Source organism: Chrysochloris asiatica, unplaced genomic scaffold (assembly GCF_000296735.1).
Source record: "Chrysochloris asiatica unplaced genomic scaffold, ChrAsi1.0 scaffold00084, whole genome shotgun sequence".
NCBI classification, from domain to species: domain Eukaryota; kingdom Metazoa; phylum Chordata; class Mammalia; order Afrosoricida; family Chrysochloridae; genus Chrysochloris; species Chrysochloris asiatica.
This window is the reverse complement of record NW_006408602.1, coordinates 6219478-6244532: the sequence shown is the minus strand read 5'-3', so window position 1 is coordinate 6244532 and position 25055 is coordinate 6219478. Positions and strand designations below refer to the sequence as shown.

Sequence of the window (25055 nt, the reverse complement as noted above, 5' to 3'; positions counted from 1 at the left end):
TTATCAAGGGAGAAAAGACTGAAGTTGTCAAGGACTTCATTTTTCTTGGATCAACTATCAACACTAACGGAAGCCGCAGTCAAGAAATCAAATGACGTATTATTGCATTAGGCAAATCTGCTGCACAAGACCTTTTTAAAGTGCTGAAGAGCAAGGATGTCAGCTTGAGGGCTAAGGTACGTCTGACCCAAGCCATAGTATTTCCAACCTCATATGCATGTGAAAGCTGGACAGTGAATAAGGAAGACAGTAGAAGAATTGACGCATTTGAGTTATGGTGTTGGGGGAGAATATTGAAAGTGCCATGGGCTGCCAAAAGAACCAATAGATCCATTTTGGAAGACTTGCAGCCAGACAGAGTGTACCTTGGAGGCCAAGATGGCCAAATTTCATCTTCCATACTTCAGATATATTGTCAGGAGGGACCAGTCACTGGAGAAGGATATCATGTTTAGCAAGGTGGAGAGTCAGAGAAAAAGAGGAAGACCCCCAATGAGATGGACTGGCCAAGTGGCAGCATCAATGGACTCAAGCATGGCAACGGTACTAAGGTTGACCCAGGATTGGGCAGTGTTTTGTTCTGCTGTGCATAATGTCACTATGGGTTGGTACCGACTCGATGGCACGTAAAACAACAACAACACTGGCAAAACCTTAAGGTCTGGTAGGGACAAATGAGGAACCTTTTTGTAGGGACATTTTCACAACCCAGAGCAGACTTGGCCATCATGAAAGATGCATCACAGGAAGAAGAAAAAAAAAAAAATCACAGACCACAAGGGAAAATGAACCATGCTTAGGGAGAGTCAGTAAATGGCAGAATTTGTACCTCAAGAACAAGAAATAACAGAAACATCTGAACAAGACTTTTTCTGGAGAAAGGTAACAAAGCATGTATTAAAGTAAAAAATATATTTCTACAGCATATACTCCTAGTGGAGTACAATAAATCAATGAACCAGATTCACCTCAGGAAATGCAGCACCAGGTGCTGAAGTATAGGTAACGTTATAAAGGAACAAGAATTTGTTATAACAGTGCAAATTCAAACATTTCACCTACCCACCACAAATATACATCTGTCCAAAAAACATGTATAATTGCAAAACCCACAAATGTTTATCACCCAAATTTGAGCTATAGAATTTTCTTTCATGAGGGAGCTTCAAAGTTAATGGAGAAAATTACATGATCTCTTAATTCTATTTTTCCCTGAACTTTTTTAAGTCCCTTCATATATATTTTATTTCAAAATAAATCTTTAAAAAGTTACTTTTGGTCTCTTTCTTAAAAGAATACTTAAACTTCAAAAACAAAACTTAGAAACAGAAACTTAAAAGAAGTATCGAAATTAATAGATGAGCTAATTTGGAAGACTGGATGTTATATTTCAGGGGGTTTCTACAAGAAGGACAGAAAATTGTTTGCCAAGACAGAGGGTTAAAGTGTACTGTATAATCTTACGGTATCACTTCTCACTCAGTAGTCTATAAACTGCTTCAACTAAGCTCCTTCCACATTCTTTATAAAAATATATTTATCAGAGAGTAAAGCAGTTTTATAAGGAGCTCTGGTAGTGTAGTGGTTATGAATCAGGCTGCGAACCTTAAGGTCAGCGGTTCGAAACTACCAGCCGCTCTGCGGGAAAAAGATGAGGCTTTCTACTCCCGTAAAGATTTACACCCTCGGAAAACCTGTACAGGGTCGCTATGGGTCGGAACCGACTCGACGGCACTTAACAACAACAAAGCAGTTTTATAAAACCAAGGAAATATCTACAAAATGTGCTATCATTTATATAAGCTTTCACAATCATTTTTGGCAAAAAGGAGATGGAAACATATTATGAAAGTCAATTTCTGCTTGACATACCGAACTGCAGGCTTTATAACTAGTTTTTACTATATTATGAATTATAAGGTAATATCAAACACACTGGAGTCCTGGTGTGGCACTGTGGAATAATGCACTGGACCACAAGGTCGATTAGAACTGCAAGGTCAGTTGTTCAAATTTACCAGCTGCTCCTTGGAAACCCTATACAGGGTCACTAAGGTGGAACCAACTCCTAGGCATTTAACAACAAATACAAAATCAAACACATCCTGACTATCATATTGTGCCGTGGAGTCTGTTTTGACTCATGTTGTTGTTTGCCATGGAGTCAGTTCCAACCCAAGTTGGACCTTGTATAGGGTTTCAAAGGAGCGGCTGGTGAGCTTGAACAGCTGACCCTATTGTTCAAACTGACATTGCAGTCCAGCACATTAACCCATAGCACCACACCAGGACTCCATTCTGGCTCATAGCCACCCTGTGTAGGGTTTCCAAGGCTGTAAACCTTTACGGAAACAGAAAGCCTTATCTTTCTCCCACAGAACTGCTGACCTTGAGGTTAACAACTCAACTACCATATGGACTATATAATTTTAAAGAAAAAGTTTACATTGAGACAGCATATGTAAAGAGTTCAAAATCATAAGAAATGTATATATACATGTACTATAAATTCACACTTCTTTAGTACAGAAGATAGATGCAAAATGGATGTTTTGTTTGTTTTTTTTCCAACAATGGCTAAGAGTAATTTTGAGAGTTAATTTTCCTTGAGATAAAGCTGAAAGTAATAAAAGACATTTTTGAAAGAAGAGCAGTGTGGGTATATCCTTTTCTGTAGTGTTAATCTGAAATATATATAATAGAAGCTAATACCTGTTTTTTGAAAATAAGGCACAGAAAAAAAAAAAAAAGGCAAATGTACAAATCTATTGCTAACACCCTTTACTGCTTCTAAATTCCTCACCAATCTATAAGATGACACATAAAAGTGTTGTGGGGGTGGGGAAGAACATATGGACATGAAGGGGTGGCTCCCTCCTCTTTTCTTTGGGAAATGAAGCTGAAAAGGGGAGTAGTGCTCTGTCTCTGGACTCATGTGGGACCAACAACCAATGGAGAAGTCCAAATTATCCATGTATGTATTACCTAACTTTTGGTCAAAGCAGAGTGGCAATTTCTGATAATCAATGAATAAATATACTAATGGGCAATGAATGAAATGTAAAAGATACAATAACTCTATTTTATGAGGAGAATGAGAATCAAAGATAAAATGACTTTTGTCCCACTTGATACAAATAAATATTAGTCTAGGACATCAAATTTGTCCAAAATAATTATTCAATAACCCTTTAAGGACTTTCTCTTCCAGTTCATTCAAAATGCTACTTTAATATAAAAACACACAACCACACACTAATTTTAAAAAACAAAAAATATTATTTTCCATCTAACAAAGTCAAAATTAGCAATACGGTTGTCTTTATTAGTTGATCAGCCAAATCACCACTCAACAATGATTATGAGGTGAGAAAGTCTCCACAACATACTGAACTTTTATACTAGTATAATCAAGTAATACAAAACAATAGCCCCTTTAATTTGTATCATGAGACTTTCATACTCCTTGGGAAAACAACTCGCTTTATACGACATGATTTTATTATAATACAATTTTATTTTCAACCATATCTTTCATATTTATAAAATGCTTAACAAAGTTAAATAATACAATTACAGAGAAAGCAGTAACAGTGGAAAGGAGAAATTAAGAGGTATAGACAAGGGAGAACATATGTTTCCTACTGAGACTTGAAGCGAGATGGGGAGGCGATGAGGCGGAGAGAGACAGGATGGCAGTGACTACAGAGAAGATGGCTTGGGCTTGCAAAAGAGGTTGGGGAGGAAGGGAAAGCACTCTGTGAAATAAACAAAAGGCGGCAAGGTGAATGAATGAAAGCCAGGACAAGGAAAAGGCTGGGCTCATCCATGTAACCTGGATAATTTTTTATTGACTTTTGAACCTGGACAACAATTTTGAAATTCAAAAGACGCTTCTCAACTTATATTAAAGTAAAAGACATGAAAATGACAGACAGTAAAGCATAGTCATATTTTGAAAGCAAGTAGTAACATAATACTTACTTTCAAAATAGTTTACAAGACATAGCAATACCATGATAGAGAAAAAGGGTTTCGATAGCTTTGCAGGGTAGCAGTGAAAAAGCAATAGCGTGAATAAGGTGATGTTAAATCAAGGAAAAAACTTTCAGTGTTAAGTTTCTGAATCATGAGTTTAAAAATCAAGACATGGGGAATGGAGGAAAATATCAATCAAGAAAAAATGGAACTGTACTTCAATTTAGTGCGGTGTCTGACACTCTTTCCCAGTCTTTCCCTTCTTGGTTTCTGTACCACCACACACTCTTAGCTCTCCCCCAGCTTCTCTGGTAAGTTCTCTGTCCTTTCCTGGGTGACCTTTCTCATGCCGCTTATATATGTAAGGGTACCATTAGAGGAAGGCCTTATTTTTGATGGCAAGATACACAAGGATGATTTGCCTACCTTTGCACCCGTATTATCCCTCTCCCTTACACTGCCATACATTGCAACCCTTGCTGTCAAACCACCAGAATACATGTGCTTTCACAGTGCTTGTGTTTTCCCATCTTGACCCCTTCAAGTCTTCAGGTGAGACTGGGTGGCTCTAGAGTGGCCTCTCTTCCTTTGCTTGGCACACTCTAACTCATCCTGCAATGTCAGATTCATGCCTTAATTCACATCCACTTTGCCTTTTTCTTACTTTGTGCACCATTTCACTTACCCGCTGAGATATTTCTTTACCCCAATAGATTGAATTCCTCAAGTTCAGTGAGTGTGCCTTAATTATAACTATACCCTTAGGGCCCAACACATGTTGTATATGCTCAATAAGCATTTGTTCTATTTTATAGAGATTGGCAGCATTGATACATGAGAGAATTAAAATAAACAAGTTGAAAACAAGCACCAGAAATTAAACTGGTGACTCTTCAAGATAAAGCACATGTAAAACAAAAAATGATGCCAAAAAATGTTCTTTATCTTGATTTTGAAAAAGAAAAAAGGATAATAAAAACTGAATCATAATAGGTAAGAGTCAAATGTATGAACTTCTCTGAAGCCATCCAAAAAGGAATAGTATACATATTGAAATGTGACTGTTCAAAGAGAATGTAAAAAAGTGCTAACTTCTATTAGTACAAAGAAGTCCCTGAATAGATAAAAGAAACTTGACTCTGGCCACAAAGAAACTCTGATTGAAATTAAAGATTGATTCATGAGAGAGATGATTGGAGAGGTAAAAGAAAGCTATTTTCTCAAATACAATGATTTTTTTCAACACTCCAAATCTATGTTAAGACCATAGGTTGATTAGGGAGTACTGGAAAAAAAGTATAGGAGAAAAAGAAGTTTTTTTTTAAAAGGGCATAACCTAAGTGCAGAGAGAAGAGACAGGCCCCATAAGGTGACACTATGTAAGAGCAAGGGGAAAAAAAAAATACAGGCTAATATTATTCCGGGGTCAAGTTACGTTGTTCACATTGTGCTATGCAAGGGGGCCTCAAAAAGTTCATGGAAAAATTCCATTATTCTTCAATTCCATTTTTTCATGAACTTTTAAAAGTCCCCTCACATGTTTTGAACTAATATATTGTAAAAATGTAACAGTGTCAGTACGGAGACTTCTGGGGCTGGTATTATTACTTCATGTGTGCCCTCTTCATCTAAGTAAATAGTCCTCCAGCTCAAACATGTTTATTATGATTATACTGCTTGTAAAGGTCTGAAGTAGAATAAATGAGTGGTGTCCCTAACCTCAGCAAGAGCCTCCTGTTCAGTCTCCAAGCTTCTGGAAAACCTAGGCAAATGAAGCAGATAGCAAAGTCCTAGAAACAGATAACAAAGATAGTAGTAGAAGTTAAGGATAGACTATATGGGAGTTACCACACGGGCAGCAAAGATACCTAGGTTTGATGGTAAAAGGGAGCAATGTGTTTGGAAGCCTGACCTCATCCAAAAAAGCAAAACTGTTCTAGAAAACAAAGTAATTTGAGAAGTAGTAATGAAATTGTACAAGGGAAAAATCAAGTAGAAAAAAGGTGGGTGATGAAGAAGATACAAGTAAAGCCCAAAAGGATTAGCCTAATGGCATACATGAAGTCCTGGTGTGGTGCTGTGGGATAAAGCACTGGACTGCAAGGTCAGTTTGAACCATAAGATCAGTGGTTTAAACTCACCAGCTACTCCTTGGAAACTCTACACAGAGTCGCTATGAGTTGGAACCAACAGCACTTAGTAACAACAACAAAAGGCATACAGACAATCTTGAAAACCAAACATGGACCACCAACTCTCTCTCTCTAGGGTTAAAATATGCAAAGATATGATAGAAAAAGTCTAGAACACAGAAGGTTCCTCAAAACCTTCTGCAAAGTTGATAAACCAATGGCAGTGACTAAGCAAGAAGTGCCAAAGAAGTCAGTCTTGGGATGAACTTGTCAGAGAACAAGGGATAAGACTTAGATCTAAGTGAACCTAGCAACTACTAGCAGGCAATTCTACAAATCTTAGAAAAAATACTACCAGAATATATCTTTAGATACATGCCATCAGGAAAAACCAATCACTATAAAAGGATATCATGTTTGGGAAAGCAGAGGTCCAGCAAGGAGGGACACCTCCACTAAGGTGGACTGACACTACAGCTGCCATAATGGACACAGACACACCCACAATCATGCATGCGGTCACAGTCAGAGCTGACTCCACGGCAACTAACAATTCAGCAGAATGACTTCTCTTTCCTCTTTCTGTCCTGCAAGCATATCTAAATGTGTGAAATATTTCAAATACAATTGCTAGTAGCAAGAAAAAGAATGAAAGGAGTTGTGGGATTGGTAGGGACAAAACAGTTATCAATAAATCCACAGGAAATGGTCAGAAATTCAAGTCCATTCAGAAGAAGACAGGGGAAAAAAAGGATATTATCGCTCATGTTAGATATATCTTGGCTGAAAGTAGACACTACCAAAAAGATGTTTTTCTTTCTTTTACTGCCTATACAAAGACATTCAACTATATGGTCAAAACAAATTATGGATAAAATTGTGATGAATGGGAATTATAGAATACTTAATTATGCTCATACAGAATCTGTACATAGACCAAGAAGCAGTCGTTGGAACAGAGCAAGGTGATACTGTATGGTTTAACATCAGGAAAGGTGTTGTGTCTGGAGATCTATAAGAATTTTAATAAGACCCCAGAGTTTCTTGTTAAAATATAGATTTTGATTCATATCTAGGATGGATATGCAAATGATCAGATGTGAAACTAGAATGAACTGATTTAACATCCTGTTTTAAAGCAAAGATGTAACCTTGAAGACTTAGATACTGAAACAAGCCACAGTATTTTCTATCACCTCATAACCTCATAAGCCTGTGAAAGCTGAACAAAGAATATGGAACACCTAAGAAAAACTGATGGTGTTGGTGAAGAATAATGACTATATGAATACACCATGGACAGCCAGAAGAATGAACAAATCTGTTTTTGGAAAACATACAGCCAGAACGTTCCTTAGAAGCAGATGGCAAGACTCTGTCTCAGGTAATTTGGACATGCTATCAGGAAGCATACTGTCCGGAGGAAACAATCGTTGGAGAAGGATGTCATGCTGGGTAGGGTGGAGGGTCAGAGAAAAAGAGGAAGACCCCCAACGAGATGGATCAGCCAGGTGGCATCATTGATGGACTCAAGTGTGGCAGCGGTAGTGAGGTTGGCCCAGGATCGGACATTGTTTCGTTCTGCTGTGCATGGGGTCACTATGAGTCGGTTCCAACTCAATGGCACCTGACAACAACAACAACAACATCAGGAAGCACCGGTCCCTAAAAAAGACATTATGCTTGGTTAGGTAGAGGGTCACCAAAAAAGAGGAAGACCCTCAGTGAGATGAATTGAACAGTGGCTGCAACAATGCGCTCAAACACGGCCATGATTGTAAGCATAGTGCAGAACTTGGCAATGTTTCATTCTGTTGTACACAGCGTCACTATGAGTCAGAACCAACTTGATGACCCCTAAGTGGTGCTGTAGGATAAGCACTCGCCCATTAGGTCAGGCTGACAGTACTTAACAATGACAACAACAACAAGGCTAATAATAACAAATGAAAATCTACATTCAAATAAAAACAATACACTAATGTGTACAGCAGCTTTAACTCATAATCACCTAAGATTTGTTATTGTTAAGTCTTGTTAGTAGTGTTGTCACTGTTGTGCTGTTGAGTCGGTTCTGACTCATAGCGACCATTTATAGAGTTTATGAGGAGTGGCTGATAAGTCTGAACCACCAACTTTGCAGTTCAAATCGACCTGATGGTCAAGTGAAACACTGGTAAATCCATACTATGAAATACTACTCAGTAATACATATGGAAAGATGAGGCTTTCTACTCCCCGTAAAGATTTACAGCCTCGGAAACCCTGTACAGGGTCGCAACCGACTCAACGGCACTTAGCAACAACAACAACAACACATACGGAAATGAACTGTTAATTCAGGCAATAGCATAGATGAATCTTAAATGCATTTTGTTAAAGGAGGCAGAGCTAAAAGCATACATATTATGATTTCATTTATATGGTAGTCTAAAAGGCAAAACTATAGTGAGGGAAGGGAAACAAATCAGTGGTTGCCATGGTTTAGCGGTGGGGCTAGGAGTTGACTACAGTAACTACAAAAAGGCTGTACAAAGAAATTTTTAGGGTGATGGAACTGTTTTGAACATTTTATTCTGAGTCATTTCTTTTGTACCAATGAAGTCAAGTTAGAGATAAGATGAGCTTGTTCATGGGTGTCCTAACTTACTAGTTTGTTTTCAACCAGCATTCCAGTTCATGAATGTTCTAATGTTTAGAAAATCAAATTCCACTTTTCTATGACACCAAACTATCAGATCAACCGAAATCAAATGATTATCCATTTCTCTTTGTAACCATTTCTAATACCAGCTACACATGCAGCACTTCTCCCTCTGACCCTACGCACCCAGAGCTAGGTCATAGCTACCAGTTAAAGGACACAGTCCTCCAGAACTGAAAAGTCTGACCAAGACCTCAGATGGCAGCCTCAAGCTTGAGAATGCCCACAACACCCTCCACTTTTGATTTGCTGGGGGTTTCCCATGATTCCTTTTGCATGGCACTATAAGCTCAGGCGTTTCCTGCCTCCTCACTTCTGACCGGCTGGCTCCTACTTCCTTGGACTCAATATTTCACTAGGATTCACAGAACTATAGAAAATGCTATACTTATAACTAGTTTCATAATAGCAAAAATGATACAAATGAAAAGATGCATTGGGCAAGGTTTGGGAGAGTTCTCAAATGACTTGCCACCCTCCCACATACACTAATTCTATCACCAACTAGGAAGAAGCCCATGGAGCTCCCCTATATAGAGACTTTGTTTGCTGTGTGCGGCCATTGACTTGACACTGAGTCATGGTGACCCCATGTGTCCTGCTCCATGAGGTCTTTCAGAAGCACATCAGCAGGCATATCTTCTGAATGGGTTTGAACTGCCAAACTTCCGACTAGTAGTCGAGCATTTAACATTTGTGTCCCTCTGAGATTCCCCAGAGCCTTTACTGGGCCTCAGCATACAGGTCTGGTATATTCAATCATACCCAGTTCCGTAGGTCAGCTGATACCCTGCTATAGTCTTTCTGGTCTGACCAGCACCCACCTAAGTCACCTTATTAGCAAAACTCCCAGAAGTGGTCTGGAGGCCTCATTCCAGAATCTTCAATCACTGAACAAATTCCAAGGTTTTATAGGTTATCTCTCAGGAAGCACGTAAAAGACCAAATTCGTCAAGTAAAATTAAATTTTTCCCTCTACACCTATCCATTAAACATACCCACCGGCAAAGCCTATTCACAGAGCCCCAACCACTCAGCTCTCTGAAAAACAAAACACAACAGTGCCGTTCATGATTTCAGATAGATTCCAGACTAGAAACAGTCAAGACAGATCTGCATTTCAAGCCAGGAATCAGTAAGGACAGGTTGTGTCCACCACCAGAACATTCACCTGGTGTTAACAAGTCCTCCAGGGCATAAAGTCAGACACAGACATAACTACATGACCACAGGTTTATACAACTTTGACTTTCTAATGATATGAGTGAAATCAGCCATCTTAAGAGACTAAAAGCAAATGGCCTTCATTAAAAATTACTTTCAAAATCATTATTTTTAGTTTGTTGAGAGGGCATGTTGTTATTAGCTGCCACTGAGTCTGCCCTGATTCGTGGCGCCTCCATGGACAACTGAATTGGACTACTGTGATTCACAGGGTTCTCATGAGTCACTTTTTCAGAAGTAGATTGCTAGACCATTCTTCTTTGTCTTAGTGTAGAAGCTTCACTAAAACCTGTTTAGCATCGCAGCAATAAACTAACTTCCACTGGCAGATGGGTGGTGGCTACATTTGCGGTACACTGACCAGAAACCAAGCCCAGATCTCTGGAATGTTGTTGTCGTTAAATGCCATTAAGTCAGTTCCAACTCTTCTCAACCCTATATAGGATTTCCAAGGAGCGGCTTGTGGGTGTGAACTGCCAACCCTGTGGTTAACAGTCCAGTGCTTCTCCTACAGGACCACACCAATACTGAACCACCACTTTCCTCCATCTTGTTTCCCCCCTCAAAAAAAAAAAAAAAAAAAAGGTTTGTACTCCTGGTATGGTGCTATAGGATCAATACTGGGGAATTAACCACAAGGTGGGCAGTTCAAACCCACTAGCCTATCCTTGGACACTCTATACAGAGTTGCTCTAAGTCTGCAACCAATTCCATGGCACAAAACTACCATCACCACAATGAGTAACCACCACCCGCCAGTCTGTTTATCATACTGTGGTGGCTTACTTGTTACTATGATGCTGGTGTGGCTCTGTAGGATAAGCACTGGGCTAGAAACCACAAGGTCAGCTATGAGTCTGAACCAACTCAATGGCACTTAACAATAACAACATAATGCTGGGGGCTACGCCACTACACCAGCAGGCTCACACATGGTGGACAAGTTTCAGCAAAGCTTCAAGTCTAAAATAGACTTAAGAAGAAAGACTGGTTATTGATGAACTAAAAAAAACCCCTACGGATCACAGCAGAATAGTACGCTAGATAGAATATGACCCTCTAGTTTGGAAGGAAGGAGCTCTGGAAGCGTAGTGGTTCCGAGTCCAGCTGCTAACCTCATGGTCAGCCGTTTGAAACTACCAGCAGCTCTGAGGCCGAAAAATGAGAGACTTTCTGCTCCCGTAAAAATTTCACAGCCTCGGAAATATGACCCTATGTAGGGTCGCTATGAGTTGGAACTGACTTGACAGCACACCACAAGTTTGGAAGGCACTGGAACTACACAGCGACTTCCATAAAGTACTTAAGCATAGCAATGTTTTGCTCTGATGTACATGGGGCCATCCTAAGTGAGAGGCCAATTCCATGGAACTAACAACAACTAACCCACGGAAGAAAGACAAGTACACTGTCCCCTTTCCCCGAATAACTCGGTTAATAACACAGCAATGGGAGAGCTGATGTATCTGGATAATCTCCCTCTAGGAACCGACTCCACAGCACATAACAAGTAATCAACAGATAGACATTCTAGCAGAAAAGGGCACAAAATGACAAGAACTTGAAGGAAAAAAATGAGCTTAAGAAACTGCTAGTTCCACCCAGAAATCAGTAAAGACAAATTGTGTCTACTATCAGTACAGACCTCCGCACTTGGTGTAGTTAAGTCCTCCTGAACATAAAGCCAGATATATATACACGCAACAACCTGACAACAATGGAGCTCTAGTAGCGGAGGGGTTACAAATCGGGCTACTAACCTCAAGGTCTGCAGTTCGAAAACTACCAGCTGTTCTGCCGGAGAAAGATGAGGCTTTCTGCTCCCGTAAAGATTTGCAGCCTCAGAAACCCTGTGCAGGGTCACTATGAGTCTGAACCGACTCCACGGAACTTAACAACAGCCTGACCACAAGTTTATATATATAATTTTGACTTTCTAATTATTTGTATATTTCGATCAGTGAATAATGCATCCTGAGGTTCTGTGGCAATGAGCACTTGGGAAACCATTACTGAAATCCAAAACCACACCTACTGCAAACATTGTGACAAGTAGGCCAAGTGAGTGGTCATCTACGACATCTCTAAACATAGAAACAAGTTGCACCAGTCGCAGTGTGGCAATCCCGAGGACACAACACACGGACGGTAAAATAGAAACTATAGAATGTTAATGAGAAATCAAGTCAGCAGGCACAAGAGCAACTTGTATACTGGCGGCAGGCAGGTGGCCTATGGCACCGCGGGCGGCTGTGGACTGCCCGCAGAGTCTGCGATGTAAACAACCCTGCGCCGCGCGCACGCCATGTTAGGCCTGGCGCCCTGCAGACAGACTAGTGCAGAGACTCAGCGCCCGACACACGAACGCAGTTTTCAGGGTCCCGGGCAAGGGCCGGAGAGCAGCGGATGAAGCCGACCCGGCCACGGCCTGGCGCCCAGACGCCCAGCTCGCGGCGCCCCGCCCCGGCCCCGCCCCAACGCCGGAGGAGGAAGCCGGAGACTGGCAGGAGGGAGAAGTAAAGGAAGGGCTGTACCCTGCAGGGTCCGAGAGAGGCGCGCGCCGCAGGCTTCACCAGCGACCAGGCGGCGCCGGGAAGGCACCGAGCGGGGGCGGCTCCCAGACTCCCGCAGAGCAGCCGACCGCAGCGAGCGGACCCAGCGCGACCCGGAAGGAAGACGTGGAGGCCCGAGTGGGGGCGGGGCCAGGAGGGAGGCCGGGCTCGGCTAGGCGGGCGGGGCCGCGGGCTTCTGGACCGCCCTCTTCTAGCTCGAGGGGCGGAGCTTCCGACGGGCCTTCCTTGCTCTATAAATTGACCAGTTGGTGGTTGCAAATCTTGTAACCCTTCTTCGCACCAGCTTTTTGTGGACTGTTAAAGCTTCTTCAGTCCAGAGTTGGTAAGTCAGGTGATGGATAGATATTATGGATGGATCCTCAGGAAAAGTGGAATCATCGTTTTAGTCACTGTGCATAACTCCAATTTCTTGGAGGTTCCTCCTCTTGCCAGCATTTGGAACTTGGAGACCATTACCTCTAATGAAGAAGATGCCCATAGGGCCACCCTGACTCAGACACTTTGCATTACTTTAAACCCACTGCCTTTCAGTGGATTCGTACTTATTTAGCATAGGACCAAGTGAACACCCCCATAAGATTTCTGAGACTTAAGTCTTTACAGCAGCAGACAGCCTCTGTCTCCTGCAAAGCAGATGGGAGGTTTGAACCTCTGACTATGACACAAGGGCTTCTTAAGTACAGTATCATTCTTTAGTTTGAGCCATGTTTATCTTGTTAACAAGATTTCCATTAAGATGGGGAAACAATTAATGATGAGAGGTTAAATGACAAATTACTTGCTGTCTAACTGTTCCTACAGGCAAAATAGTAAAAAAAAAAAAAAAAATTATTTATAAATTGTATATATAAACTCGCAGAAGAATGAGGACGCTTTCTGCTCTCGCAAGATTTACAGCCTGAGAACCCTATAAATTGGTCGCTCACTATAAGTTGGAACTGCCTCAACAGCACTTAACAACAACAGTTAATATGTTACATGCGGTATGAAATGTATGAAAAGTGAAATTTTTTAAATGGAATTAATATTAATTTCTACCCCACCCTTTCATGTGGGTAGCGCATAATGACTTCAAAGCAAAGCTATAGTGGGCCAGAAGTGGTAAGTAGCTTTCCTGAAGAGAAACCTGGTAAACACTACCTGATGGCCCAGTGGATTTACCCATTGAGCTGCTAACTGCAAGGTTGAAGGTTCAAACCCACCAGTAACTCTGTTAGAGAAAGATGAGGCAGCGTGCTCCTGGGAATAGAAACCCTATGGAGCGGTTTTACTCTATCCCGAGAGGCTCACACTGAGTCAGAATTAACTCAGTGGAAATGGGTGGGGTTACTCTGATAGCATGTGATGAGAAGGGCATTTCTTTCCCCCAAATTGACAACCCCAATGTAACCATGAGATACCATCAGACAATCTCAGGAAACCTACAAATATCTGACCAGTTCCCTCCAGCTAATGTTTAAAAAAAACCAGTTGCCAGTCAAGTCAAGTCTAACTCATGGAGCCTCACATGTGTCAGAGCAGAGCTCCACAGGGTTTTCAGTGGCTGACTTTTCAGAAGTGGGTTGCCATTTTCAAAAGTAGTGTAGATACTCAAGTGCTTAACCATTTCCACCAACAGGGACTCCCTCAAAAATGTTAAGATAATGAAAAACAAAGAAAGACAGACCCTCACACAACAGAAAGGATTTAGGAGACAAGATCACTAAATAAAGTATGGTCTCGAATGGGATCCTGGAACAGAAAAAGAACATTAGTAGAAAACTAGTGAAATTGGAAAAAAGCATGGAGTTTGGCTAGAAGTAATTTTACCAACATTGGTTTCTTAGTTGTAACAAACATAAAATTGTAACACTGATTTTAACAGTAGAGGAAACTGGGGAGTGGTTGGAGATTCTCTGCTATCTTTGCAACTTTTCTGTAAATCTAAAAACCTATTCTAAAATGAAAAGTGGGTTTAAAATAGTCCATGAACCCATTCATATTTAAATAAAACTGACCTTTATATGGTGAGATTTAATTGAGTTGATGCCTACAGAATCCTGAGGTGAAGTCTAATTGAAGCAGTTTCTCATTCCCAACACAGTTTTAAAACAAATGTTTCATGGAAGTATAAACATTATTCAGAATGGGATAATTATTTCACAAAATATGAGTGCACAGTTTAATGAAAAGTGAACATACCCATCCAATAATCACTATCCAGACCAAAAAACATAATCATCACTAGCACCCAGAAGGTCCCTGCCCCGCTCACATACTCATCTCATTTTAAGGATTGTAAGAGGTTTTCTCCCAAAGACAAGGGGGAACATTTCTAACACTGTGCGTTAATTTTGCCAAATTTTGAACCTTACATAGATGGAATCATACATTATATACTCTTTAAAGTCTACCTTTTTCTCAACCTTAGGTTTGTGAGCGTCATCCATAATGTTGAGTAGAGTAGCAGCTTTTTTAGTTTTCTGTTGTATAAAAGTAGAAAAGGTGTGTGCCAGAGTTGTACTCTTTCACCAGGCTTATTCGATTTATACGTTGAGCTCAAAATCCAAGAAACTGGATTATATAAAGAAAAAATATGGCTTCAGGATTAGAGGAAGACTCATGAACCTCTGATATGCAGATGATACAACCTTGCTTGCTTAAAGCGAAGAGGATTTAAAATACTTGCTGATGAAGATCAAAGACCACAGTCTTCAGTATAGATTGCACCTCAATGTAAAGAAATAAAAATCCTCACCACTGGACCAATAAACAACATCCATATAAATGGAGAAAAGATTGAAGTTGTCAAGGACTTCATTCTTCTTGGATCAACCATCAACACCCATGGAAGCAGGAGTCAAAAACTCAAATGACATATTGCCTTAGGCAAATCTGCTGCACAAGACCTCTGTAAAGTGCTGAAGAACAAAGATGTCAGTTTGAGGGCTAAGGTGTGCCATGGTATTTTCAATAGCCTCATATGCATGTGAAGGTTTGATAGTGAATAAGGAAGACCCATAGAAGAATTGATGCATTTGAGCTGTGGTGTTGGAGGAGAATATTAAAAATACCATGGACTGCCAGAAGTACAAACCAGTCTGAAGAAGTACAGTCAGAATGCTCCTTGGAAGCCAGGATGGTGAGACTTTGTCTTTTATACTTGAGATGTATTATCAGGAGGGACCAGTCACTGGAGAAGGATACGATTGGTAAAGTGGTGTTATGTGCCATGGCATCAGTTCCAACTCATAGTGACCCTGCTTAGGGTTTCCGATGACCTGAATCTTTACAGGAGCAGAAAGCCTCATCGTTCCCCACAGAACACTGGTAGTTTCAAACTACTGACCTTGAGGTTAGCAGCCTGACTCGTAACCACTACGCTGCCAGAGCTCCTTTTGGAAAGTGGAGGGTTGGAGAAAAAGAGGAAGACCCCCCCCCCCCCAATGAGATGGATTGGCACAGTGGCAGCAGCAGTTGGCTCAAGCATAGCAATGATTGTGAGGTTAGCGCTGGACTGGATAGTGTTTTGTTCTGTTGTGCACTTAACAATAACATTGTATAAACAGATGTATTTATCTGGTCTACTCTTGATGGACATTTGAGTTGCTTTTACTTTTGATTATTATAAACAGCGCTGCAATAGACATTCTTATTCACATGTTTTGGTGCATCTTTTGCTTGCCTTTCCATACATTTTCATCTCTGCCATACATTTTCATCTCTGCCATATCTAAGATAGACAGTTGTTGTTGTTAAGTGCCATGGAGTCGGTTCCGACCCATAGCAACCCTGTACAGGGTTTCCGAGGCTGTAGATCTTTATGGGAGCACAATGCCTCATCTTTCTCCCGCGGAGAGGCTGGTAGTTTCGAACTGCTGGCCTTAAGGTTCGCAGACCGATTCGTAACCACTACGCTACCAGAGCTCCTTGTGCTATTACTTGTTTTGCTTTCTATTTAATAGCACTTAATGTGATGCTTGGAGTCCTGATGTGGCTCTGTGGGTTAATGCGCTGGACTGCAAAGTTGGTTTGAACTGCAAGGTCAGCGGTTCCAGCTCTCCAGCTGCTCCTTGGAAACCCTATACAGAATCGCTATGAGTCAGAACTGACTCAATGGCACTTAACAATAACAACAACAACAAAGTACTGCTTGGAAAGTTTGTATTTAAGACTAGGAAAAAACTAGGAGGAAGTTCTTTCTCTGCAAGACAGAGTCCTTGCTTATTCTACCTTGGCTCCAACCGCCTTGTCTCAAGGGCCACAATGTTACCAGGCTTTGTTTTAAGAACAAGAGAGCTAAATGAGGAAAAGGAAAGTAGTGATTTTTATCAGTTAGTGATAACCCTGATTTAGTGGGTGAACTAATGCCTAGTTATTAAATGGAATGTTGTTTGGAACTGAATAGCATCCCACGCAGTAACAGCACTATTACAAATAAAGAAAATCCCAACAAGGCTTAATTGTGCTTAAAGTCACCAGCTCAGCAAGCTGGTTATGATCCGTTCTATGTTAGCTTCAAAATTTACAATGCTCTACTCAAAGAAGAAGGCGGGCAAAAAAGCAGCAGGTTCAAATACTCTTCTTTGTCCTTAACTCTTGGGGGAAAAAAAAAGCCACCGTCATATTCTTCACTATTTTCACGTGAGTTTTAAAATCTTAAAATGAAATGTTTACCAATGCTAACATTTCAGAGCCATGAGTACACATGACAATAAGATACCATATCATAGAGGTAGTGATAGCATTCAGCACATAAGAGAGAAGCCAAAAATGCCACCTTCACAATGAGCCCCTTGTGAATTTGGCTTTCTGTCACTGGTGCCCAAGTAAAGTTCTTAACGCAAGACAAGACTGCTCAGGAAATATCTCCCCTTTCATTTGTTACATAACTTAGTCAAAATAAGTTCTCCTCCATGAAATCTTAATTAAAAACCAGTTACCCTCAACTCTATATTGCTCCATAGAATTCTTAATGACTGATTGGGGAGAAGTAGATATCCTGACCTTTCTTCTGAGGTACCTGCGGGTATCCTCAAACCTCAGCTGACGTTAACCTTTTGCACTACCCCAGGATTCGTAAGTTAATTAGTTTGTTGGGAAGTTGGTCTACATTTCGTTCTGTTATATTAATCTAATCTTTTTAATATACCAATGTCTAAGGAACATGAACAATGACAATTCTAATTTTAAAACCTCTTATAATCCTTAAAATGATTTATATTAATATCTGTCACAGTATTAATCTAGAAATAGTCACAGCTATTAAAAGGAGGGGATTCCTGGTGTGACATTGTAGGATCAGCATTGGACTGAGAACCACAAGGTCAGCAGTTCAAGTCCACCATCTGCTTCTTGGAAACCCTGTAGGGGTCACTATGAGTCAGAACTGACTCGAAAGCATTTAACAACAACATTAAAAGGAGAATCACATTTTTAAGCAAGACGGAAGCCCAAGCAAAACTCATGTAATCCAGACCTCTTGTTTTCCAGATGAGGAAACTGAGATGCAAAGAGCTTAAGTGACTTTTCCAACTCCATGTCAGAGTTTTCAATGAAACCTAGTTCTATGACTTTTAGCCCAGAGTTTTTTGATACCTTATTACTATACAATTTTATAAAAACTTAACTAATCATATACCATAAACCTTGAAGTAGCTGAGTGCGATGGCTAATTTTATGTGGCATTTTGGCTAAGTGAAGGTATCCAGTTGTTTGGTCAAACAGTAGTCTAGATACTATTATACATTAATTAACCTAAACCAAACCCAAACCCAATTGCTTTCAAGTTGATTCTGACTCATCTTGTCCCTATAGGACAGAATAGAACTGCCCCACATGGTTTCCAAGACTTTGTGGGAGCAGACTGTCACATTGTCTCCCTCAGAGTAGCTGATCTTTTGGTTAACAGTCAAAATTATAAAGTAGTCAGATGTGATTAAAACACTTTGTCTTAAGTAAATAGATTGTTTTCAATAATGTGGTGGATCTCATCTGGTCAGCGAAAGACCTTAAGAGCCAAAGGAGTTTTTACTGGGATGTAGTCTGCCTTCAGGCTATGGACACCTTGTCAGAACTCCATTCACCTGAACTATGAATTTTGAGACGTAAGACTGCAGACTCGCTAACCTGCTTCCTATTTACAGATTTCAGAATTGTCAGCCTCCACTATCACATGAGCAAATTCCTTGAAATCTATCTATCTAGATAGCTATCTATCATCTATAGCTCACTGGTTCTGTTTCTCTAGAAACTCTAAGGCATGAGTATTATTTGTACTGTTTGTTATGTTTTGATTTATACTATTCGTTTTTCTAAGGAACCCTGGTGATGGAACCTTTGGCAGTTTTGAACTGCTGACCTAAAGATTAGCAGCCTGATTTTTAAACACCACACTACCAGAAATCCCTAAGGAGCCCTGGTAGCATGGTGGATTACAATCTGGACTGCTAACTGCAAGGTAAGCAGTTCAAATCAACCAGTCACTGCGAGGGAGAAAGATGAGATTTTCATTTCCTGTAAAGATTTACAGTCTCAGAAACCGTATACAGGTCACTATGAGTTGGAACTGACTGCAAGGCACACAACTGCTACCACTACTATCCCTTTTTCTGTAATTCGGAACATTTACTAAAAAAACTCAGAATCAATAAAAGATTGTCAATGGTCAGGAGTAATGTAGGAGAAATATTACCTGAAGACAGCAGACAGAATAGACCTCTTCGTGAGGTAATATCTGGCTATGTTTTATGACAGATGGAACTTACAGTCATGAAAATGAAGCTGTGGCCAGGCCTCAGTCAAGTAAACCCTACTTTCTCCTTAAAGGAGTGATGGTGCTGGGAGAATTAGGCAGACTCCTGAGGTCTGTTCACAGAGTGACATGGTAATCAGTAGGAAAAAAGCAAAGATTTTCTGTCCATACAGATAAAGCAAAAGTGATAAAGTGATTATCTGAGGGTTTCAATACTCATGTTTCATATAATTCAAGATCTTTAAGCCTCCCTTTCCCCATAATTATTTTGTCCTTAGTGGAAAGTTTGAAGAACAATGTATAGCTATCAGTGTTCAACATGACCCCTGTATTTAAAACAAAACAAGAAACATTTCTGTGCCTCTGACTAGAGATAGGAATAGAATCAAGCATTCTTTTACATGAAATGCCTGACAAAAATGAAAAGTTATGATTTCCTGGGTTACCCCATATCCTTTGAAACATTAAAAAACCATATATATGTTGTTGTTGTTAAGTTCCGTTGAGTCAATTCTGACCCATAGCAACCCCGTATAGGGTTTCTGAGGAGCAGCTGGTGAGCTTGAACCACTGACCTTGCAGTTCAAAATGCTTTTCAGTATGGTGCATTAACCCACAGCACTGCACCAGAACTCATACTCATACTTTCTCTCCCTCTCTTCGTCTCTCCCTCCTTCTCTTCGTCTCTCCCTCCTTCTCTTCGTCTCTCCCTCCTTCTCTTCGTCTCTCCCTCCCTCTCTTTCTCCCGCTCTCCCTCTCCCTCTCCCCCTCCCTTTCTCCCCCTCCCCCTCTTATATATATACTGAGCCATGGATATTTTCTAGTTAATTCCTTTTCTACAAGGAATATAACTTTAATATATACTAATAGGTCAAAAATAATTTATTAAATGTAATTTATAATGAATTTGTATAACTGATGAACCTTTATTATAAAGCTTCTCCCAAATGCAGGTCCCTTCGACAATGTCTCTCCTTCATCAGGCAGTTCTGTACATGGATAACTATGAAGGGGTAAAGGTAATCTGGCAAGTCCCTCCTTAAACGCTGCTGTCGTTGCTAAGTGCCGTTGAGTATTTCTACTCACAGTGACGCTGTAAAGGGCTCCTGAGGAGCAGCTGCTGGGTTTGAACCAGCGACCTTGGGGTTCAGTGCTTTGTCCTACAATGCCACACCAGGACTCCCTAAAAGGACTTTAAAAGTCATCCTTTCTGATACTGTAACTATTTTAAGTTCCTGTTTCGATTCTTCCTCATCTGGTTGGGAAGCTTCTATTTCAAAATCATTTTTTTAAAATCACAAACATTTTAAAATAGCCCTTTTTCGTAGTTATAAATTGGTAGAACATTTCTAGATTTTTGAGGAGAAATTGATTTTGTCTCTTTAGTGTGCTTATGAAAAATGATTGCTTTCAAGTAGGGGTTTTTTCCTCCAAATCAAATGACTCACATATAAGTCACTAAAAGAAAAGGGTAAGAGGCCAGGACCAGCTGCTGGCAGCTTCCGCCCACCTCCTGGCCCCTACCCCTGAGTATGCCTTTGGCTGCCAGGGCAGCACAAACAACTTGGAGGTGGGCCAGACAAGATTTAATAAGGGATCGATGTGTTATGGAACCCAGCACTTCGTTTCCTATTTACTGAATAGATTATTATTCATATAGTGTTGGGTTATTTTATAGGATGAGAGATCTTAAGCTAATTTCATATTTGTATGTTCTACTTCCCTAATAATGAATGTTTTTTCATAGTCTTTAGAGTAGATAGAAGGCAGCCTTAATGCAATCACTCAGAAATGTCTCTTTAGGGAACCAATACAAGTATTTGAAATTCAGAAGTGGGTTTTCAGTTACTTTCTTTGAAGGTCATATTTTTATGATGGAAGACACCATCTTTCTAAATACAATATCTGCATCTTATTCTTCCTCTTACAAGAATTTTTCATTTAGACTGAGGACTGGGTCTTAGATACTAATTGTGTTTGGTATCCTTGATTCCAGTTATGTCTGTGCCTCTACCTGTGGGTAGGAATCTAAGCAACCATTCTGTTACATGCCATGCCTGATAAATTCTACTTGCAGATGGATATAACAAAAGTCCTATAGGCTAACACTTCCTAAATTTTAATGTGCATGTAAATGTCCTGGGGTCATTGTGAGAGTGCAGATTCTGATTGTGTAGGTCTGGGGCGGGGCCTGAGATCTGTATTTCTAACAAGCTGTCAGGTGATATGGATGAACTCTGAACTACTCTCTGGGTAGAAAACTTTAGGCTGTTCCACTTGCAAAATATTGTACCTCAACTCTGAAGACTTATCATGAGCAAGCACTAATATTAATTACAAAGCAAACCTGAACTTTAACGGCAGACCTGAGCGTGGCAGATAAGTAGAATCTTATTAAACATTTGTGTCGACTCCAATAGATTAAGATTTCCTGGGAAATGGTGGGAGATAATCTGCATTCCATTTTCATTTAGTTGAAAACGCAAGTACAAAATAAAAAGTCAAGGCTAATAGTACAAGTAGCCATACTTTTAGGCTCAGAAGACTATAGCTGGTCCCGTCTTGCATATAACTGAGGACCCAGCAGAAAAACTGGGGAACAGAATTTGGCATATACCCAGAACATATGAGCTTGTCCGGTTTAATTTTCTCTGTGTCAGAACTCTAAACTAGTAATGTTACGTCTCCAGCTGTGGTTCCGCTCTGGCCTGCCTTTGTTTCCTTCAAGTGCAAGTGTAGCAGAAATAAGAGCATAAGCAAAAACATCAGATTTGTTATTCACAGCAACAGCTCCAAGCCTAGACGGCTCCAAAGTAAATCTGAACAAGGACTTGCTGTGACTTTGTGACCAAAGACTTAATGTTCTCATACCATTAGTGGGGTCTGGCACTTTATCAAACCTATGATATTGACTAACTACCAGTAATTGCTGATTTATGGGCAAAGTTTTCTCAGCCTTGTTTTCTTCAGGACTCTAATATACTTCCATCTTCTAGAAACATGTTGAATCAGTCATTTCACGTTCTCTGTGAGCTTTGCTGTTTACATATCTAAATAGAGGGCATCTTACTCTTTCACCTGTTGCTGTTGAGATGACCTTGTACTACTTGGCTTGCCTTAAGTTATCTCTTTTTAAAACCAATCACACTTGTATGCATTCAGAGAGGGCAGCTTACAAAAGTGTAGTGTTTGAGAAATAAATTGTATTGTTCTACAATTTCTGAAAGCTCCTTTACTGAAGTTTTTGTTTGTTGTTATTAAGTGCTGTTGAGTCAGTTCCGACTCATAGCAACCCTGTATAGGGTCTCCAAGGAGTGGCTGGTGAGTTTGAAACCTTTCCATTCAAATCAGCCTTGTGGTCCAGGGCTTATCCTTATCCTAAGCACCACTTAAGTGGTGGTGGTGGTGGCTATGTGCCGTGGAGTCGGTTCCGACTCATAGCGACCCTGTACAGGGTTTCCGAGGCTATATAAATCTTTATGGGAGCAGAAAGCCTCATCTTTCTCCCGCGAAGTGGCTGGTAGTTTTGAACTGCTGACCTTGAGGTTGGCAGTCTGATTTGTACCACTAAGCTACCAGAGCTCCTTACCATAATGTTATAATTAGAAGGATTTCTAAAGAATATCATCCTAGAGTGACAGATGAATTGCACTTTTAGTGCCACAGGACAGAGGATACATGTGCCCTTTATTTTTCAATCCGTCTAGTATCAACCTTAATTTCTAGCCTGCATTTTTTTTTTCATTAGCTGACATTCTCTACCTAGATACTAGTACAAACCAGACCCCAAAAGAACCTCTGAGGGAGGATTAGGGCCATACTAAAAGTCTAGGACAATTTCACAACTTTAGCTCACCTTCAAAGTTCTTCTGGAGTCCTGCATGGCGTAAACAGTTCATGTACTCGGCTGTTAACCAAAAAGTTGGTGATTTAAGTCTACCTAGAGTTGTCTTGGGAGAAAGACTTGGTGAAAACCTATAAAAACTCAGCCATTGAAAATGATATGAAGTCCAGTTCTGATACATATAATAGTACCCTGAGTCATAATAGACTCAATAACTGGTTTGGTTTCTTTAGTTCAAACTTCCTCAGTAACTAACAGAAAAGATAGAAATGTTTGAACCACTATCTACTGCTCCACAGAACCAAAATTTTTGCTCAGGACATCTTCAAAGGGGCCCCCATTATCACTAGATGTATTATGATTGATTCCATGGTGTGAACGATTATGGTATAGTGGCAACCCTTGAACCATACTATAGAATGTTTATGACCAAGTTGCCATTCACAACAGACACATGGGTGAGTTTTAGTTTTCCATATCCTGGTGTGTCTTCTTAATGAGTCAAGGACTCAAAACTCTTTCCAGGTGCCTTCTCCATTACTTCCTGCCCTTCATCATTTATTGCATATGCATTGTGAGGAACGCAGGGGCTGTGATAACACCATGTGAGGCTTTGCAATAACTTGAAAGTGTCCAAGTACAGAAAGATATTTTATACTGTGTATTTCTAGATTCAGGAGAGGTACTAATGGCAGTAAAGGTGTCTAGCAATGATTTAGATCTCTCTCTGGCAGTGTGACCTTGGTTGAGTTACTTCACCTTTTTCATATTTTGTTTCGTATTTGGCAAGTGGGGATAATGGTGTCTGTTCTTAAATGTAGTTAATCAAAGAAGATATGCAAAAGAACTTTGCTCTCTCCACAGGAAAACTCTAGTCTATATAAACACAAGGAATTATTAAGAGACTGATATTTTCAGGCTGAGTTAAGTATGATTGAATTTTGCAGTATTAAATGTGCATGTTCAGTGATTTTGTTATTGGTGGGTTGATTCCTGATATGTTAATGAAGACCTATGTATAGTTTTCTTGATTAACTCTTAGCACAGGACTTCTTACTTCAAGCACCAAACAAGATTTAGTTTTTTTAGGTATTGCATCCAATATCCAATTATTCATCTTAGGAATTAATGTACAATTAGCACCAATACCTGTTCATATGGAAATAGATGGTTATGTTAATTGAAATGCTGTAGCTGGATAAAATTTTGCATAATTAAAGGATTTATATTAATATCTTTAAATGGAAGATGTATATCATATGGTTAGTAAGGAATAATTCATTCATATGTACTTGTTCTAACAATTCTCACTTCCAAAATAAAAAACTAGTTGATATTTCTAGAAACTATTTTACAATAAAAAACATGAGGTACCAGTTTCCCTAGCATCTTTTAGTTTGTAGCAGGTAAGACCCATAGTTAATCAGTTGGCATGTCTCCATAAATTAATATTCCAGTCAAAGATAGAATAAAAAAGTTATCTGACCTCTACTCACTGCCTTTCTTATTCTAAATGTGTGCAATGTGCTAACACACTTTTAAGATTTCTTGTTTGTTTCTTCTTATATTTTCTACTACTTTCCATGTTCAAAATTTCATATTCAGCCACGTATAGGATTGATAATTATTAATCAAAACTGAACTGGTAATTAGAGTAAAGGTCCATCAACCACCCAGATTAAACACTAGATCAATGTGATAATTTATCATCACAAAAATTCCTTGCTTCTACCCTCAGAACCTTTTCTTTGTTTATATACAAAATTAAGTTCAAATAGTGGAAACAATAATTTGTAGAAAAACTGAAGAAAGTGATATACCAATTTACATCACACTTATTTACAACATCATCATATATATATATATA

General features: G+C 39.9%; 1 protein-coding gene across 1 annotated transcript in view; it reads right to left on the bottom strand.

Annotated features, from left to right (window-relative positions):
* Positions 1-12710, bottom strand: part of FBXL4 (F-box and leucine-rich repeat protein 4) — a 138186-nt gene extending 125476 nt beyond the window's left edge. The window contains exon 1 of the mRNA XM_006865847.1: positions 12568-12710. The gene's annotated coding sequence lies outside the window, so the exon portion shown is untranslated. The remainder of the gene's footprint in view (positions 1-12567) is intronic.
* Between the last annotated feature and the right edge of the window lie 12345 nt (positions 12711-25055).